The following is a 20,048-nucleotide window of genomic DNA, read 5'->3' on the forward strand; positions in this document are numbered from 1 at the left end:
ATGTGATTAGGGGCCGTCAGAAGATTCTTAGATACAAGTTAGTCACAGAAGTAAAAAGTGTATTAATATAACAGTGTTGGTTTTGCAAAACTGGGGAATGGGTAATAAAGTGATTATCTATCTTTTTAAACAACAAAAATTCTGGTGTTGACTGTCCCTTTAAGAGTTTTACACTACGCTGTAGCATAAAACTCTTAACTAAGGTGGTAAAAAGTACACAAACACCCATAAACTACCCATTAACCCCTAAACCGAAGCCCCCCCCCCATCGCAAACACTAAAATAAATATTTGAACCCCTAATCTGCCGAACCGGGCATCGCAGCCACTATAATAAATATATTAGTCCCTAAACCGCTGCACTCCTGCATCGCAAACACTATTTAAATATTATTAACTCCTAATCTGCCGGCCCTAACATCACCGCCACCTACCTACATTTATTAACCCCTAATCTGCCGGCAACCCAACGTCGCCGCCACTATAATAAAATTATTAACCACTAAACCTAAATCTAACCCTAACCCTAACACCCCCTAACTTAAATATAATTTAAATAAATCTAAATAAAATTATTACAATTAACTAAATAATTCCTATTTAAAATTAAATTCTTACCTAGAAAATAAACCCTAAGCTAGCTACAATATAACTAATAGTTACATTGTAGCTAGCTTAGGGTTTATTTTTATTTTAAAGGCAACTTTGTATTTATTTTAACTAGGTAGAATAGTTATTAGTTATTAACCATTTAATAACTACCTAGTTTAAATAAAGACAAATTTACCTGTAAAATAAAACCTAACCTAAGTTACAATTACACCTAACACTACACTACAATTAAATTAATTACCTAAATTAAATACAATTAATTACAATTATTTTTTTATCTAAATTACAAAAAACAAACAAATACTAAATTACAGAAATTACAGAAAATAATAAAGAAATTACAAGATTTTTAAACTAATTACACCTAATCTAATCCCCCTAACAAAATAAAAAAGTCCACCCAAAATAAAAAGCCCTACCCTACACTAAATTACAAATAGTGTAGGGCCTTTTGCGGGGCATTGCCCCAAAGTAATCAGCTCTTTTACCTGAAAAAAATTACAATCCCCCCCAACATTAAAACCCACCACCCACACAACCAACCCTACTCTAAAACCCACCCAATCCCCCCTTAAAAAACCTAACACTAACCCCCTGAAGATCACCTTACCAGGGACGTCTTCACCCAACCGGGCCGAAGTCCTCAACGAAGCCGGGAGAAGTCTTCATCCAAGCCGTGCGAAGTGGTTCTCCAGACGGGCAGAAGTCTTCATCCAGACGGCATCTTCTATCTTCATCCATCCGGTGCGGAGTGGGTCCATCTTCAAGACATCCGGTGCGGAGCATCCTCTTCTTTCGACGGCCGATGACTGAATAAAGTTTCCTTTAAATACGTCATCCAAGATGGCGTCCCTTCAATTCCGATTGGCTGATAGAATTCAGCCAATTGGAATTAAGGTAGAAAAAAATCCTATTGGCTGATGCAATCAGCCAATAGGATTGAACTTCAATCTTATTGGCAGATCCAATCAGCCAATAGGATTGAGCTGTTCCAATCAGCCAATAGAATGCCAGTTAAATCCTATTGGCTGATTGAATCAGCCAATAGGATTTTCCTACCTTAATTCCAATCAGCCAATCGGAATTGAAGGGATGCCATCTTGGATGACATCATTTAAAGGAACCTTCATTCAGTCGTGGAAAGAAGAGGATGCTCCACGTCGGATGTCTTGAAGATGGACCCACTCTGCACCGGATGGAGGAAGATAGAAGATGCTGTCTGCATGAAGACTTCTGCCCATCTGGAGGACCACTTTGCCGGGTTGGGTGAAGACGTCTCCCAGTAAGGTGATCTTCAAGGGGTTAGTGTTAGGTTTTTTAAGGGGGTATTCGGTGGGTTTTAGAGTAGGGTTGGTTGTGTGGGTGGTGGGTTTTAATGTTGGGGGGATTGTAATTTTTTTTTAGGTAAAAGAGCTGATTACTTTGGGGTAATGCCCTGCAAAAGGCCCTTTTAAGGGCTATTTGTAATTTAGTGTAGGGTAGGGCTTTTTTATTTTGGGGGGCTTTTTTATTTTGTTAGGGCGATTAGATTAGGTGTAATTAGTTTGAAAATCTTGTAATTTATTTATTATTTTCTGTAATTTAGTGGGGGTTTTTTGTACTTTAGATAATTTTATTTAATTGTAATTAATTGCATTTAATTTAGGTAATTGATTTAATTGTAGTGTAGTGTTAGGTGTAATTGTAACTTAGGTTAGGTTTTATTTTACAGGTAAATGTGTCTTTATTTTAACTAGGTAGTTATTAAATAGTTAATAACTATTTAATAACTATTCTACTTAGTTAAAATAAATACAAAGTTGCCTGATTGGCAGATTAGGGTTTCATAAATATAATGTAGGTGGTGGCGGTGTCTGGAGCAGCAGATTAGGGTTTAATAATATAATGCAGGTGTCGGTGATGTTGGGGGAAGCAGATTAGGGGTTAATAAGTATAAGATTAGGGGTGTTTAAACTCGGGGTTCATGTTAGGGTGTTATTATGTGTAGACATAAATGTATTTTCCTCATAGCAATCAATGGGGCTGTGTTAGGAGCTTTACACTGCCTTTTTGCAGGTGTTAGGTTTTTTCAGCCGGCTCTCCCCCATTGATTCCTATGGGGAAATCGTGCACAAGCACGTTTTACCAGCTCACCGCTAACGTAAGCAGCACTGGTATTGAGGTGAGATGTTGAGCAAAATTTTTCTCTACACTCACTTTTTTGCGGCTAACGCCGGGTTTGTAAAAACCCGTAATACCAGTGCTGTCTGTAAGTGAGCGCTGAGCATAAACTGCTCGTTAGCACCGCACAGCCTCTAACGCAAAACTCATAATCTAGGTGAAAGGCTTTAAAAAAGTAAGTACACTACTAATAATCACTTTTTCTGAACTTTTAGGGGGAAAAAATAGAAAAGATATTTGTACTTTATGTCTAATTTGGTTCAGCCATCCAGTACATTGCAAATTTGAAACAACGTCAGTCTAAAGTTAAGAATTCATCAACTCAGCATCTAATATAGATTTTTTGTTAATGCAAAATGATGCTCTATAAGAAAAATTGACTTAGAAAACAGGTCATGCAGAAATAGCATAAAAAATGGGGGAGAAATATTGTGAATATGACGACATACAGATAGCAAAATATGTTCTCAGAATAGAAAATGATAACTTGAATGCATATTTTTAAAGAATCATTTCAAGATTACATTTCTATAGCACTTAAATGGATAGAATCACATAAATGGACACCGATGTCATTTAAAAAAAGAAGTCTATGGAGTTAACACAAAATAATTAATGTTTGATATGTCACTATTTAATGTCCAATTTTTTTTATTTACTTTGATTACCAAACTATGCAAAGCATGTTTATGTGTACATTTTTTGAAGCACTTATTGAGCGTGTGCAAAAATTCACAGTATAAACGTATATGAGTCTGTGATTGGCTGATGGTCATCACATGATACAGGGGACAAGTAAATTAATGATAAGCTTGAAATTTGTTATATAAATGTACTAAAAAGAAATAAAGCACTCCAAACTGGAGAAAACTACCCATTTATTTCAATTATACAACTGGTAAAGGATGACAATTTCCAAATGAGTCCTTTATTCTATCAGCTGTTATTAAAATATGATCAAAAAAGTTGAGTAATATATTTCCATATATTATATATAGTATTGAAGCAGTAGTTAAATCCTCAATAGGCATGGGCCTAAGGGAGTCACATCAAAGTTTAGTTAATGGAGAATATGTAGCCTCTTATGTGCCTCATTATAATAAACCTTCAGTTGGGTATTGAAAGTCCATTAAATGGTAAAAAAAAAAGGAAACATTTTAGGTTCCAAATACAGTGTGCCTCATGATAAATATCAAAAGTCCTTTAAAATGTGAAATAATAAAAAAGTAAAAATAATAACTTACTTGTTTTGCAGTAAAGAAAGATCATAACATAATTCTGGCTATTTTTTTTTAACCAATCTAATTTTATTAAGATTTAAAAAAAAGTAAGATTTTTATTTTATAAAAAAATCCCTTACCTTCTCTGTACACACAATAGTTAAATATCATATTGGCTGTGGTATTTTAGTCACCCAGATATTTCAGTACAAATGCCACAGTTTAACTTATGACCAGTATATTTACACATATTATTAGCCATTACATATTAGTGGAATATACAGTAGGTAATTGACTCAACAAGCTGACCCCAAAAATGTAGAACTGAACAAAAATTAATACAAATACACAACTCAGCGTAATGCTTAGCAAATGTCTGTTCATGCTTCAAAACAATGTTATAAAAGCCTTTTTGTCTCACATAGAGAAAAAAGCATAAATCCTAATTATAAGTGGGATATAATATAAGAAAAACATGCACCTAGGAAAAAAAAATCACATTAGATAAATTCCGACCAAAGTGATTGTTGACTGCTCATACGTTTTTCTTATTTTGCTTTCGCGCTACTGAAAAGCTCCAAAAGATCAATATCTCGTTGCCCTTGTCAGATCCATGATAAAGGCTCATACAACTAGAACTAAGTAACCTTTGTGTGAATGACTTAATGTTTTTATTCCACTCGAGATGCCTCTTTTGCTGACCTTTCTATCAGTTTACTGTCAAGCAAGACGTTCTCATTTGTCCATTGTATAAATGCTACAATTTGTGTGTTTTTTCTCTCCAATTCCATGTGTGAGTTAAAGGAATAATATACATATTTGTTTCATTTTACCCCCTAAAAATGGGTATTTTACTATTTATTTATTTTTAAATGGACGTTAATGTGTAGAAAATATCTATTTTTAAATTTTTTGAAACTATCAACCAATGAACAATGAATAAGTATAAGATATACGGTTCTTGATCATTTCATCTTAAAAGTAAAACAGTTTTTACTTAACTCTCACATGTGAAAACACTTTAAAATCTATAATGCCTTCTCTTTCTCATGCAAGAAATTATTTTCTAGGCCTATTGTCCTTCTTAATAATAACCTTTGTTTTTTGTGCTACCCATAGTTGTGTTTTCACATCAAACAGTTTCTAATCTTGTGTTGGATTCACATAAAACAGAGTACTAACTATAAAAAAGTCACAATTTATCCTATATAAATAGACAGATATTCACTTTAGCTTCTTTAAGTTATAGTTGTATATACTATTAGAATGACAATAATAGGGAAAAAAAAGAAAAGATAAAACATTAAAGGGACATGAAAGTAATAATGAAACCCTCATAGTTTAGATAGAAATTGCAATTTTAATAGACTTTTCTTTTTATTTCTATTATCAAATGTATTTTCTTCTCTTAGCATACTTTGTTAAAAAGCATACCTAGATAGGCTCCTGAGCAGTACTATACTACTGAGAGCAAGCTAGTGACTAGAGTCTAAACACACATGCCCTTTGTCCCTGACTCACCACGTGTTCCCACTAATTTCATGTAGTTTATCTAGCACCCACCAGTGCATTTTATGATTGATCACATATACAAAATATTCATGTACCTTATAACTAGGATTCCGGTATAAGATATATATATATATATATATATATATATATATATATATATATATATATATATATATATATATATATATATACGTATATAAATAAAACTACAAAACCCCTCGGTAATATATGTATTCATAGCATGCACATATAGGTAGATATATATATATATATGTGTGTGTATTCAGTAATCCTCAACTAGGGTAGAATATTCTTCAGCTGAATATCGGGTCAATCACAATCATTTAGAAAAACGTTTCAAATCATTTTGAGACGAAAATCATCATTAAGGTCTAGAGTGAATTTTGTAGCTCAATTATTAAGTAATCTTTTCTAAAGGATTGTGACCAACCCCAATGTGACACAGAATAAGGTCTGAGTAAAAAACTAAATCCCTGATCACCCCTGCTACTTTTGTTTAAGCGTAAACCTGCAATTGAAAAAAAGGTTCACAGTGACACAGACATTCCACTGCACAAACGTCTTAGTGACAGCATTTCTATAGTGTTGTATTATACAAACTCATATAAAAAATAAAATAGGTTTGTCACTTTTATTTCAAAAGAATGACAATTTGCTCCAGAACAAAAATGTTTTAGGATCACTAAAGCCTTATTTGTCTTTTCACTCTTCATATGTACACTCTCTCTTTCTTTATCCTTCCCTCTATTAATAGGACACTAATGCTTATTTTCAGAAGACTAGTTCATTAACCTCCCTTCCCTTACAAGACTGACACCTACACTGTAAGATTTAGTATAGGAACATTTGCACTGAAAATCCACCTAGACAATGGCTACATTTCACAGGAAGGCTAGACGATCACAAATTGATGGAATGCAATTGAAATAATCATTTTGAATACTTCATACATTTTATTTCAGGTGTAATAGTGCATTTATAATGCTGTGTTTTTGCATCAATTGGTAGTACTGTGTCAATATCTTAAACCACTGAAACAAGGTACAAACAGTAAAGCCAGATTAGTTCTATGGGGAGTAGCTTGTACGGAACTCAATGTTCATAATTAATACAGGGCTGCCTCTGCAAGAAAAGGTGTGTGAGATGAATCCAGGCATTTGCAGAGAACAGATTAATAACTTAGTTATACATATATACATATGCACACACACACATAGTGCATATATATATATATATATATATATATATACACACTAACACTAACAGCTTCTTCATTACAATAAATAAATTCATTGTAAATTGCATTTCTGTAAGCTTATTACAGACTTCTACAATAATAGGATTCTCATTACTGAAGGCTTATTTAATACTGCAAACCAAGCTTATTGAGTCTCTTAAATCTAGTCTATTGCATCCTCAAACCCTTTGATATTACAGATTATTTTTATTTTTTCCTGTGATGCACCTCTGCTTCAGTTGTCGCCAATTATACTAAATTCTTTCATTTGCTTTTTTGCAGATTTCCCTCAGCTGATCTTCTACTTGTAACGCTATTAGCACTTATTTTGCTTTATTTCTTAATTTTTGCAACATTTTCCTCGACATCGCCTAACCCTGTAAAAAGATTTCGAATAACTGTAATTGCTGACAATTTTAAGTCATAATATAAAGTGTTGTATTTTCACTTTTTTTTTATCTGGATTAGCGGAAAAGTAAAAATAAACGTTATTACTATGACAACCACTATTAGAAAGAGATTTTCCAAGAACCATATTTGAACATTCTTAAATATATTTTATTTTCAAAAATTAAAAGCACAGTAAAGTCATAATTAGACATTTATGATTCAGATAGAGAATACAATTTTCAACAATTTTGCAATTTACTTCTATTATTTAATTTGCATCATTCTCTTGTTATCCTTTGCAGAAAGGTTTATCTTGGCTCACCCATGTGTTCAGTTAGAAACCAGTAGTGCATTACTGCTTCTTCAACAAATGATACCAATAGAACAATACAATTTCATATTAGAAGTAAACTGGAAAGTTGTTTAAAATTGTATGTTCTACCTAAATCATGAAATACATTTTTTGGGTTTCATGTCCCTTTAAGTCTGTATGTTGTTTATATTTCACATTTATGTATTTTTTTTAGCTAATCTCAATTTCTAATGATCCTTCTATGACATTTTTTTTTAACCAAATGACAAGATTCAAGAATTCTTAATGCTGTCTGAGTAAACAAAATCCTATTTTTTAATGTTGTTTGTTCAAACAATTTTTTGAGTTTCCATTTTATGTAATTGATTATTCTTGCTGCTTAAAAAATGGAAGTGTGTATTTTAAATAACCACTTTCTTCATAGCCTACAAGTCGTTAACCAGAAGCATTACTGGTGTGCTGTTCCCAGGTGGCCAGAGCCTGGCACTCATTTATAATGTACCTTAGCATCTGTAGTTTCATCTTCTTCAGATACCGTCTCCCAGGTTTAGCACAATCTGCCACTGAGCTAAACATATTTTACGAGATTAATATGAAATGTAAACCATTCTCTTTCCAGAAGCTACAACTAGCAAATGGGCATTTTCTGCTCCAGCCAGTGGTGCCTGCCTAAAGGTGTTTACAAATAGACAGGTGTAATGGAAATTGGGACATAAAAAGTGTTAGGAAACCATCATGTTTTCTCCAAGGTATACTAACTAAGAGAGGAACACGTGGATTGACAGATGTTCTGAAATCTGCAATCATTCACAAAAGGCCAATCTGAAATAAATATTAGAGTTTTCATTTTATTCCTGCATAGCTATAAATTAGAACGGTGTAATTTCCACTTATGTCTTTTTTTGCTAAATCTTTGTCTTGTGTTCTTTATAATTTTTAGGATTAATAATTGCTTGAAATAATTAGATGCAAAAAAAAAAATAATTTGACACTATATGACCAAAAACAATAATCTTTTGATTAGTATTGTGTGCCAATATATAATAATATATATATATATAAGAAATACAAGCTTTGCAAGGAAAGTGTAGGGAAAAGAAGGGAATGTAAAAATGTTGTCTTAATAAACAGGGTAACCATACTAAATGTGTTACTTAGAAAACAGGATATATGACTCCAATAAACAGCAATCGTGTCCTACCTAGACCTTAGATTAATAGACAGCAACTAGTATCTATATGCTGTTGCTGAACACTTTTTGCCTCTAGTTTATCCCTAGGATCATAAAGAAATATCACAAAATTTCTCTAGAAAACACAGATACTGTACTTTTACACCTGCAATCTATCCATTGACATCTCCATCATTTTTCCTACAATTTATTGCCACGTGCACAGAATATTTAATCAGTTTTTCTGTGCGACCAATATAAGTGGTATATGTATTAATTCACTTTTAAGAATCTAGTACTTACAAATTGCCTTTATTACCCTTTGAATGTGAACTGTATTTGTTGCCCTTTTCTGCATAGCTGGCAGCGGTTGTAAGCAAACTAGAGGTGTTATTTTAACCTGTAGATGTGAATGTGAATAATTATTTCACTATCATTTGTAATATAAAACAAAACTGAAGCTTTGATTTGTTGAATTCACTTTATAGCTTTAAGAATGGTGTGCTTTTCGGATTATTACTCATTAAAAATGAATAAACATACTGTAAAATATTCTAAATAATCTATAGAACATATCTATACATTTTTATTAAGTTTTAATACATTTATATTAATTTTAATTAATATTTTATATGTAATATTTATTTAATAATGCGCCTTATGAAACCTAAATTCTCATGTGTGATAACCCGACCAAGATAAGAACTAAATTGAGTAACTTTTGTTTTCCTATTTTCTTCACATAGAAAATAATGTAATTTTATCATTAAATATATATTTCTACATATATCCGATACATAAATACATATGTGCAAACATCTATACACACACACACACACACACACACACACACATAGACATATATATATATATATATATATATATATATATATATATATATATATATATATATATATATAAATACCACCTGCAATGGACTCAGTAATACCCAGACTTTTGTACACCCTCTAACTAATAAGAAGTTCACAATTAAACACAGGGTCACTTGTACAACTGAGTGCATTGTATATTTATTACATTGTCCTTGTGGCCTATATTATGTAGGCAAGACTGTGGTTTGTTAGACACTATCATATTTAATACAGTGTAGTGACCTATAATTAACTCTTAGAGGGGTTTAACATGTAGCCATTCAATAAACAGTTATGGATTGATATATTGCAGGTACACTAGTTTATGTGTTGTACGGACCAAGTGTCCATCTACCTGCCATGTACGATCACCATAAATAACCCCCATTATATGAGCAATTTGAATGTATCTTATACATGCAACATACTGTGGAGGTTTATAATGTAAATTGCCATTTGATTGCTGAATGATGCTGTTTTATCATCTGTCAATTCTAATCACTTATATGTTCTAGTTGGCTCAAGGGATGCGAGTTTCGGTTACCATGGCAACCAAGAGACTTACACAGTGGTGCGATGGGGATGCCGTTGCAGCTTCCGGTTTTGCGTGGGTGATGGTGGAGGGGTAAACTTTTTTTTCAAGCCAGAGCACTGAGGTCGCAATAACCCGACACGTGTTAAATTGCACTCAAGCGAATGAGCTCCACTCGTAATCTGGTCCTAAAGGTGTTTTCTAGATTTTATTAGGGATACCTTTTCAACTAAAAAAAATAATCCATATTTAGCAAAACTATTCTTCTTATGCTATCAACTGATAAACTGAAAACTTTTCATTTTAATCTAGAATGATTATTTGCAAGGTGGTTAAAACTACTCCATATTTAACATAGATTAAAGGGACATTGAATTGATGTTTAATTTGTTGAATCCTAAAGAGAGTGTTTATTTTTTACAGATCTTACTCTGTTTGTACTTCACAACCAATGAGCAATATATTCCCATATGTATGAGTAGTGCACACAATCAAAATAAACCAGTTTATCTTAAAAGTTAACTTTTTCTATGTAAAAAAAACATATTTATAAAAGTATTTATGCATAGGGGCCGGTTTATGTAGCTATGAATACAGCTTTTTCTGTGCAAGCCTTCAGGCTCGCCGGAAACTTAAGTTAAGAAGCAGCGGTCTTAAGACCACTGCTCCTTAACTCATCTGCCACCTCTGAGGCGGCGGACAGCAATCATCCCGATAAGGTACGATTGGGAGGATTGACACCCCCTGCTAGAGGCCGATTGGCCGCAAATGTGCAGGGGGCAGCATTGCACAAGCATTTTACCAGAAATGCTTGAGAAATTATAAATGTCTACAGCGTATGTTGTCGGCTTTTATCGATGTCCGTCCGCACATTGATAAATCAGCCCCATAGAGTTTGTTTGTATGCATTTTTTTTAGTTTGATTTTACTTTAACGAGTATAAATAAAAACATTAGAAAATCCTATTGCCACCATTAAACAAGCTCCCCCCTGTCACAGTGCTTATTAAAGAAAAGGCTTTGCTACATTACAGACGATGAAGTTGGCACTGTAGAATTATATGCTTGGTCCCCAAGGTCAACAGGGGGTAATCTCTCATTGATCAGCAGGGGATAGACTTTATATCAGAGCCTCTCCAAGCCCTCTCACTATACTTAATTTACACCCTATTTATATTTTTCATACACTTCAATACAGCTAGCACAGAATATGGCTTTTGCTCTAGGTATACAGAAGTCAGAACACTACATTTTACTTGTTATAATGCTCAATACCATCTTTACTTCAATGTTTTGATTGGTAGGCTTTCACTGATAACTAGACTACATTAACAGAATAAGTTCCCTCTAGGATCTTATTAACAATGTTCTCTTAAGATTGGTATGAAATGCATTCACTAAACAAGGTTATGTTTATTCCTGCAGCACAATGTTACAGAAACACTCAAGACTACCATGACTGCAGGCACAACTGCAATTGTGATGCTATGTTCCCCATTGAGAGCCTGGGGAACCTCACCACATCTACATACATTAAACTTTAAACTATACCAAGCCTGACCTGCACCTCACAGGGCCTGTGTACTAGCTTTTTATGTAAAGTATCATCCTTTGCTGTCCCTAGAGTACTAATCTTCAAATTCCTCAGTCTCTAAACTAGAACCTTTAGTGAACTCCCTTTCTAGGTGTGTGTGTGAGTGCATAAAAAATGTGGTTCCCTAGATCCAGCAGAACCCTAACCACAACTGACACATATAAACATTAGGAGGGATAAGCATCCAAAGTCAGAACCAGCAGCCATAGGAACCTGAGGAACCTCAAAAGTACCAAACTGGCTGGCAAAGACATAACATGTTTAACCCCTTTAACCCAAATGGACATATGCAGTACTTTGCCTATCGTACCGCATAACATATATATATGTCCGAGCTACAAGAAGCTTCAGCAGTCTCGGCTGTAAAGTTATAGCCAAGAGCTGAAGTTCATGAGCTCCAGGCATCTGACTGCATATGGAACCAGAGCACGATCTGTGCTTTGGTTCCATATGAAGGCAGGTGCCAGAACGTTGCAGACATTGACACTTTGAGTATTCCTGTCTGTAAGGTTCATTTGCTGGTGCCGGTGGGAGGTGTGGGAGGGAAAGGGGAGACTGGTGGAAGGTCCAGCAATGGAGGGTGGAGGGAGAGAGAGGGATGGGCCCTGAACTGCCAAATAAAAATTAAGGGACAGAGAGGGATGGGGGGGAATTATGATGTGATGTGAGGGGGCCCTAGCTAATGACCACCAGAGGGGGGGACCACTACATTACAGAATAAAAAAAATAAAAAAAATGTATGTATAGGAACTGACAGACTGCTTCCAGTACAAAAGGTGGCTGAAATTAGTGGGAATGGGATAACTAGACAGCTATTTTGGGTGATAAGGCTGGTGGGATGGTTGAGGAGTATCACTACACCGCAGAAAAAAACAAATATATAAAAATAATAATAATAAACAAAGTCTAAACTGCATACAGGCAGACTGGTAAAAGGTGGTGACCAGTGGGGGTTGAGGGAGGAAAGAGAGCTGTTTAGGAGGGATCAGGTATGGATCAGGGGAAGGGAGGTGTCAGGTGGTAAGGTAATCTTTACATTACAGCTTAAACTAACTTTACAAGCTACCTGAATAACCCCAAATAGAAATTTGGTGTGTAGCTGCAATTAGTGGCATTCTAATTAACCAAAACTAATGCAAAGCCATGTATGTCTGGATCCCAGAAAAGCTTTTAAAATTGTTTGTGTCAAGATTCCACAAGTGGTATGTAAATAATTGAAGTGAGGACTAAAAGTTTATGAAAAAGTTAACATTTTTGTTTTAGATAATCACAATTTGGCAGGGAAATGGTGACATGAGGTATGGGTCTTGATCAATACATTGGGTTGTCTACTTAATATATATACAGTGGGGCAAAAAAGTATTTAGTCAGCCACCAATTGTGCAAGTTCTCCCACTTAAGAAGATGAGATGAGACAAAATGTGGAAACAAATCCAAACAATCACATTGTCTGATTTGGAAAGAATTTATTTGCATATTATGATGGAAAATAAGTATTTGGTCAACTACAAACAAGCAAGATTTCTGGCTCTCACATACCTGTATCTTCTTCTTTAAGAGGCTCCTCTGTCCTTCACTCATTACCTGTATTAATGGCACCTGTTTGAACTTGTTATTAGTATAAAAGACACATGTCCACAACCTCAAACAGTCACACTCCAAACTCCACTAAGTGAGGACCAAAGAGCTGTCGAAGGACACCAGAAACAAAATTGTAGACCTGCACCAGGCTGGGAAGACTGAATCTGCAATAGGCAAGCAGCTTGGTGTGAAGAAATCAACTGTGGGAGCAATAATTAGAAAATGGAAGACATACAAGACCACTGATAATCTCCTTCGATCTGGGGCTCCACGCAAGATCTCACCCCGTGGGGTCAAAATGATCACAAGAACGGTGAGCAAACATCCCAGAACCACATGGGGGGACCTAGTGAATGACTTGCAGAGAGCTGGGACCAACGTAAGAAAGGCTACCATCAGTAACACACTACGCCGCCAGGGACTCAGATCCTGCAGTGCCAGACGTGTACCCCTGCTTAAGCCAGTACATGTCCGGGCCCATCTGAAGTATGCTAGAGAGCATTTGGATGATCCAGAAGCGGATTGGGAGAAAGTCATATGGTCAGATGAAACCAAAGTAGAACTGTTTGTTAGAAACACAACTCGTCGTGTTTGGAGGAGAGAGAATGCTGAGTTGCAGCCAAAGAACACCATACCTACTGTGAAGCATGGGGGTGGCAAAATCATGCTTTGGGGCTGTTTCTCTGCAAAGGGAACAGGGCGACTGATCCATGTACATTAAAGAATGAATGGGGCCATGTATCGTGAGATTTTGAGTGCAAACCTCCTTCCATCAGCAAGGGCATTGAAGATGAAACGTGGCTGGGTCTTTCAGCATGACAATGATCCCAAACACACCGCCCAGACAACGAAGGAGCTTCGTCAGAAGCATTTCAAGGTCCTGGAGTGGCCTAGCCAGTCTCCGGATCTCAACCCCATAGAAAACCTTTGGAGAGAGTTGAAAGTCCGTGTTGCCCAGCGACAGCCCCAAAACATCAATGCTGTAGAGGAGATCTGGATGCAGGAATGGGCCAACATACCAGCAACAGTGTGTGACAACCTTGTGAAGACTTACAGAAAACGTTTGACCTCTGTCATTGCCAACAAAGGATATATAACAAAGTATTGAGATGAACTTTTGATATTGACCAAATACTTATTTTCCACCATAATTTGCAAATAAATTCTTTCCAAATCTGGATTTGTGGATTTGTTTCCACATTTTGTCTCTCATAGTTGAGGTATACCTATGATGAAAATTACAGGCCTCTCTCATCTTCTTAAGTGGGAGAACTTGCACAATTGGTGGCTGACTAAATACTTTTTTGCCCCACTGGCTCTATGTCTGTTTAAATGGAATGATAGCAAAAATTCTAAGAAATTTGGTTAAGTTCTTCTCTGAAATAGTGAAGGGGTAAAAGAACAAAAGCCCAGGAAAATAGAAGCATGCAAAAGTCTGCATGCAGAATTATGCTTTTGAGTAAACCCTCCCACCATGTCCAACATATCTGTCACACACAGACTTCCCATCAGCAACAGAGAAATAACCCTTATAGGGACATAATACTCATACAGCTGTAAAAAAACTGACAGGATAATATCACCTAAACATCTCTATGTAAAAAATGAAGATATTTTACCTCACAATTTCCTCAGCTCGGCAGAGTAAGTGCTGTGTAAAAAGCTATCTTTCAGCTGCTTCCCAGCTGCAGGTAAAAAAAAATTATGAAGAAATGAACTGCAGCCAATCAGCATCAGCAGTGCTGAGGTCAGTATCTCTTTTACGGTCATCTGAGATTTCACTTAACTTTCGTGAGATTTCATAGTAAACTTTCTTAAACATAATAGGGAAATAACATGAGTGTGCATAAGGCTCTCTCCCTTGCAGGTCCTGGGACAGACATACTGATTTGCTGCTTAAAGTCCTTTACAGCGGGGTGTGAATACTTTGAGGTAAAATATCTTTCTTTTTTACAAAGTAATGTTCAGGTGATATTTTCTAGCCAGCTTTTTAAAGCTATGCTGCATAACTTTCAAGCGTTTCAACATTTGGGTATCATGGCCCTTTAAGTGCATTTTTAGGTCGACTAAGGGTCTTTACAATAACACTTGAAAATGAAATTATGAAGTGCTGCATGTATCATATACAATAAATTGTAATAACTTTAGTTCTGAGTGGATGCGAAACATTTATAGTCTTGAATATTTTTGCAGCCTTATATGTTCCCATGGATTCTGTAAATACTAATTGTTTAAGCTTTTAACATAGTTAAATAGAGAAAGTATTATTTTATCGATGAGTAGAAAAAAACGCACAAGCATCTGCTTTCCCCTAATAAACTTTGTTTGCAAGTCTAATACATTTTTCATGTGTGGAATACATAGCATGACACAACTGCCTCTTAGGAAAAGAGCAGAGAATGTGTGAAATGCACAAATTAATTAGGCCCTTTGGTGCTTAGCTCCAAACAGATGGCTGAAATTAGTTTATTTGTCCGCAGGAATTTTGCCATTATGTAACTAATAATATATGAGGAATCTACTGCAAGTGCAGCACAGATCTGGGCAAGGAGATCCAGCAAAGACTATTACTACATATTTGCAAAAACATTGGGAATAAATAAGACATAAGAAGTTAAGAAACATAATCATATGTAATGGTATAATCTGATAAAGATATAAAGAGCCTAAAATTAATCATAATTCATGTCCATATGTAGCGAAACCAAGGTCAAACTTTACTACCCAGTTTTCTTGGAAGCCTTATGGGTGAGAGAGCAACAAAGAAAAAAGGTTGAAAAGAGGTGGTATATAAAGTTAAAGAAATGTAAATATAAGGCAAGCTATAGAGAATATATAAATAAAAGCTGGATTTAGTTGAAGTAGTAGGCACAGAAGGAGTGGTAACAGGTAAGAATAAATAGCTATTGTTTAATAAGAAAATAATTTAAATTGGAAGAGACAATAATACAGTAAGTATATGAAGGGCAAATTTAAAGGAAAACTAAATTGATACTACTACTACCACTACTACTAATTATTGTTATAAAATAAATACATACATAGATTAAAAATAATAATAGCCCTTAAAGGGACATTGCACTTAAATCAAAGAGAAATATTTAAAATATTCAAAATATTTTTGTCTAGAAAAAAAACATAATTTATGTAAGAACTTACCTGATAAATTCATTTCTTTCATATTAGCAAGAGTCCATGAGCTAGTGACGTATGGGATATACATTCCTACCAGGAGGGGCAAAGTTTCCCAAACCTCAAAATGCCTATAAATACACCCCTCACCACACCCACAAATTAGTTTAACGAATAGCCAAGAAGTGGGGTGATAAGAAAAAAGTGCGAAAGCATAAAAAATAAGGAATTGGAATAATTGTGCTTTATACAAAAAAATCATAACCACCACAAAAAAGGGTGGGCCTCATGGACTCTTGCTAATATGAAAGAAATGAATTTATCAGGTAAGTTCTTACATAAATTATGTTTTCTTTCATGTAATTAGCAAGAGTCCATGAGCTAGTGACGTATGGGATAATGACTACCCAAGATGTAGATCTTTCCACGCAAGAGTCACTAGAGAGGGAGGGATAAAATAAAGACAGCCAATTCCGCTGAAAAATAATCCACACCCAAAATAAAGATCAAATGAAAAAAACTGAAATTATAAGCAGAAGATTCAAACTGAAACAGCTGCCTGAAGTACTTTTCTACCAAAAACAGCTTCAGAAGAAGAAAACACATCAAAATGGTAGAATTTAGTAAAAGTATGCAAAGAAGACCAAGTTGCTGCTTTGCAAATCTGATCAACCGAAGCATCATTCCTAAACGCCCAGGAAGTAGAAACTGACCTAGTAGAATGAGCTGTAATCCTTTGAGGCAGTTTTACCCGACTCGACATAAGCATGATGAATTAAAGATTTCAACCAAGATGCCAAAGAAATGGCAGAGGCCTTCTGACCTTTCCTAGAACCGGAAAAGATAACAAATAGACTAGAAGTCTTTCGGAAATTCTTAGTAGCTTCAACATAATATTTCAAAGCTCTAACTACATCCAAAGAATGCAATGATCTCTCCTGAGAATTCTTAGGATTAGGACACAATGAAGGAACCACAATTTCTCTACTAATGTTGTTAGAATTCACAACCTTAGGTAAAAATTGAAAAGAAGTTCGCAACACCACCTTATCCTGATGAAAAATCAGAAAAGGAGACTCACAAGAAAGAGCAGATAATTCAGAAACTCGTCTGGCCGAAGAGATGGCCAAAAGGAACAAAACTTTCCAAGAAAGTAATTTGATGTCCAATGAATGCATAGGTTCAAACGGAGGAGCTTGAAGAGCCCCCAGAACCAAATTCAAACTCCAAGGAGGAGAAATTGACTTAATGACAGGTTTTATACGAACCAAAGCTTGTACAAAACAATGAATATCAGGAAGATTAGCAATCTTTCTGTGAAAAAGAACAGAAAGAGCAGAGATTTGTCCTTTCAAGGAACTTGCAGACAAACATTTATCCAAACCATCCTGAAGAAACTGTAAAATTCTCGGAATTCTAAAAGAATGCCAGGAAAAATAATGAGAAAGACACCAAGAAATATAAGTCTTCCAGACTCTATAATATATCTCCCTAGATACAGATTTACGAGCCTGTAACATAGTATTAATCACAGAGTCAGAGAAACCCCTTTGACTAAGAATCAAGCGTTCAATCTCCATACCTTTAAATTTAAGGATTTGAGATCCTGATGGAAAAAAGGACCTTGCGACAGAAGGTCTGGCCTTAACGGAAGAGTCCACGGTTGGCAAGAGGCCATCCGGACAAGATCCACATACCAAAACCTGTGAGGCCATGCTGGAGCTACCAGCAGAACAAACGAGCATTCCTTCAGAATCTTGGAGATTACTCTTGGAAGAAGAACTAGAGGCGGAAAGATATAGGCAGGATGATACTTCCAAAGAAGTGACAATGCATCCACTGCTTCCGCTTGAGGATCCCTGGATCTGGACAGATACCTGGGAAGTTTCTTGTTTAGATGAGAGGCCATCAGATCTATTTCTGGAAGTCCCCACATTTGAACAATCTGAAGAAATACCTCTGGGTGAAGAGACCATTCGCCCGGATGTAACGTTTGGCGGCTGAGATAATCCGCTTCCCAATTGTCTATACCTGGGATATGAACCGCAGAAACTAGACAGGAGCTGGATTCCGCCCATACCAGAATTCTAGATACTTCCTTCATAGCCAGAGGACTGTGAGTCCCTCCTTCATGATTGATGTATGCCACAGTTGTGACATTGTCTGTCTGAAAACAAATGAACGATTCTCTCTTTAGAAGAGGCCATGACTGAAGAGCTCTGAAAATTGCACGGAGTTCCAAAAAATTGATCGGTAATCTCACCTCCTGAGATTCCCAAACCCCTTGTGCTGTCAGAGACCCCCAAACAGCTCCCCAACCTGTCAGACTTGCATCTGTTGAAATTACAGTCCAGGTGGGAAGAACAAAAGAAGCCCCCTGAACTAAACGATGGTGATCTGTCCACCACATCAGAGAGTGTCGTACAATCGGTGTTAAAGATATTAATTGAGATATCTTTGTGTAATCCCTGCACCACTGGTTCAGCATACAGAGCTGAAGAGGTGGCATGTGAAAACGAGCAAAGGGGATCGCGTCCGATGCTGCAGTCATAAGACCTAGAATTTCCATGCATAAAGCTACCGAAGGGAATGATTGTGACTGAAGGTTTCGACAAGCTGATATCAATTTTAGACGTCTCTTGTCCGTTAGTGACAGAGTCATGGACACTGAATCTATCTGGAAACCTAAAAAGGTTACCCTTGTCTGAGGAATCAATGAACTTTTTGGTAAATTGATCCTCCAACCATGATCTTGAAGAAACAACACAAGTCGATTCGTATGAGATTCTGCTAAATGTGAAGACTGAGCAAGTAACAAGATATCGTCCAAATAAGGAAATACCACAATACCCTGTTCTCTGATTACAGACAGAAGGGCACCGAGAACCTTTGTAAAAATTCTTGGAGCTGTAGCTAGGCCAAACGGTAGAGCCACAAACTGGTAATGCTTGTCTAGGAAAGAGAATCTCAGAAACTGAAAGTGATCTGGATGAATCGGAATATGCAGATATGCATCCTGTAAATCTATTGTGGACATATAATGCTCTTGCTGAACAAAAGGCAGGATAGTCCTTATAGTTACCATCTTGAATGTTGGTATCCTTACATAACGATTCAATATTTTTAGATCCAGAACTGGTCTGAAGGAATTCTCCTTCTTTGGTACAATGAAGAGATTTGAATAAAACCCCAGCCCCTGTTCCAGAACTGGAACTGGCATAATTACTCCAGCCAACTCTAGATCTGAAACACATTTCAGAGATGCTTGAGCCTTCGCTAGGTTTACTGGGACACGGGAAAGAAAAAATCTCTTTGCAGGAGGCCTTATCTTGAAGCCAATTCTGTACCCTTCTGAAACAATGTTCTGAATCCAGAGATTGTGAACGGAATTGAACCAAATTTCTTTGAAAAAACGTAATCTGCCCCCTACCAGCTGAGCTGGAATGAGGGCCGCACCTTCATGTGGACTTGGGAGCTGGCTTTGGTTTTCTAAAAGGCTTGGATTTATTCCAGACTGGAGATGGTTTCCAAACTGATACCGCTCCTGAGGATGAAGGATCAGGCTTTTGTTCCTTGTTGTGACGAAAGGAACGAAAACGATTATTAGACCTAAATTTACGTTTAGATTTTTTATCCTGTGGTAAAAAAGTTCCTTTCCCTCCAGTAACAGTTGAGATAATAGAATCCAACTGAGAACCAAATA

Source organism: Bombina bombina, chromosome 1, assembly GCF_027579735.1.
Source record: "Bombina bombina isolate aBomBom1 chromosome 1, aBomBom1.pri, whole genome shotgun sequence".
Lineage (NCBI taxonomy): Eukaryota > Metazoa > Chordata > Amphibia > Anura > Bombinatoridae > Bombina > Bombina bombina.